This window comes from Chiloscyllium plagiosum, unplaced genomic scaffold (assembly GCF_004010195.1).
Source record: "Chiloscyllium plagiosum isolate BGI_BamShark_2017 unplaced genomic scaffold, ASM401019v2 scaf_73327, whole genome shotgun sequence".
Classification (NCBI taxonomy): domain Eukaryota; kingdom Metazoa; phylum Chordata; class Chondrichthyes; order Orectolobiformes; family Hemiscylliidae; genus Chiloscyllium; species Chiloscyllium plagiosum.
In genome coordinates, this window is record NW_025204322.1 from 7934 (window position 1) to 9104 (window position 1171).

Below are 1171 nucleotides of genomic sequence, written 5' to 3' on the forward strand. Positions count from 1 at the left end.
ACCCATACCCCTACATTTACCCCTTACCTAACACTACGGGCAATTTAGCATGACCAATTCACCTTACCTGCACATCTTTTGGACTGTGGGAGGAAACCGGAGCACCCGGAGAAAACCCACGCAGACACGGGGACAACGTGCAAACTCCACATGGCCAGTCGCCTGAGGCGGGAATTGAACCCGGGTCTCTGGCGCTGTGAGGCAGCAGTGCTAACCACTGTGCCACTGTGCCGCCCACTACACCATTAATTTGATCATCAACAAACTTTCGCGCAATCACTCATATATGTTCAACCAAATTGTTTATGTAGATGATGCACAGCAGTGGACCCAGCCCTGATCCTTTCTTCAATAATGGAATAAAACCATATTCTTGTCATAGAGCCATACAGCATGGAAACTGACCCTTCAGTTGATACCCACCATAATCTAAAACTAAACTCTTCCCAGCTGCCTGTTGCTCGCCCACATCACTCCAACCCTTCCCTATTCACCTGTTTATCCAAATATCTTTTAAGTATTGTAATTGTACCCACATCAACCCCTTTCTCAGGAAGTTCATTCCACATTCAAACCACCCGCGGTGTAGCAAATTGCCCCATATCTTTTTTTTTTGAACATCTCTCTCCTCTAACCTTAAAAACGTGGCCCCTCCTCTTGAGATTCCCCCATCGTGAGGAAAAGGCAACTACCATTAAATCGATCTATATACCTCATTTGTTTTCATAAATCTTTATCCCGTCATGTCTCAACCTCCAGGCTCCAGTGAAGAAAGACTCAGCCTATCCAGCCATTTTTCAGAACTCAAGCCTTCCATACCCAGAATTATCCTGGTAAATCTCTTATGAATGGCCTGCAGCTTAATAATATTCTCCCTGTTAAGTGGGCGACCAGAACTGGACAGTGTATTGCAGAACAGGCCTCACAAATGTCTGTGCAATCTCAACATGACGTCCCAAATCCTCCACTCAATGGACTGAGCAATAGTCAAGCGTGCGAAGCACTGTCTTATCCATCCTATGATGCAAGCTTCAAGAATTATGTACCTGAACCCGGAGGTCCCTCTGCTCTAAAACACTAACCGAATCCTTAACATTAATTGTATAAGCTCTACCCTTGTTTGTTTTACCAAGTGCATTACCTCCTATTTACTCCGATTGAATTCCATCTC

At 44.9% G+C, this 1171-nt stretch overlaps 1 long non-coding RNA gene across 1 annotated transcript in view; it reads right to left on the minus strand.

Moving 5' to 3' along the window:
• LOC122546364 overlaps nt 1–554 on the minus strand; it is a 7905-nt gene extending 7351 nt beyond the window's left edge. Inside the window, exon 1 of the long non-coding RNA XR_006310728.1 lies at nt 470–554. This is a non-coding gene — a long non-coding RNA (uncharacterized LOC122546364). The remainder of the gene's footprint in view (nt 1–469) is intronic.
• Nucleotides 555–1171: the final 617 nt, after the last annotated feature.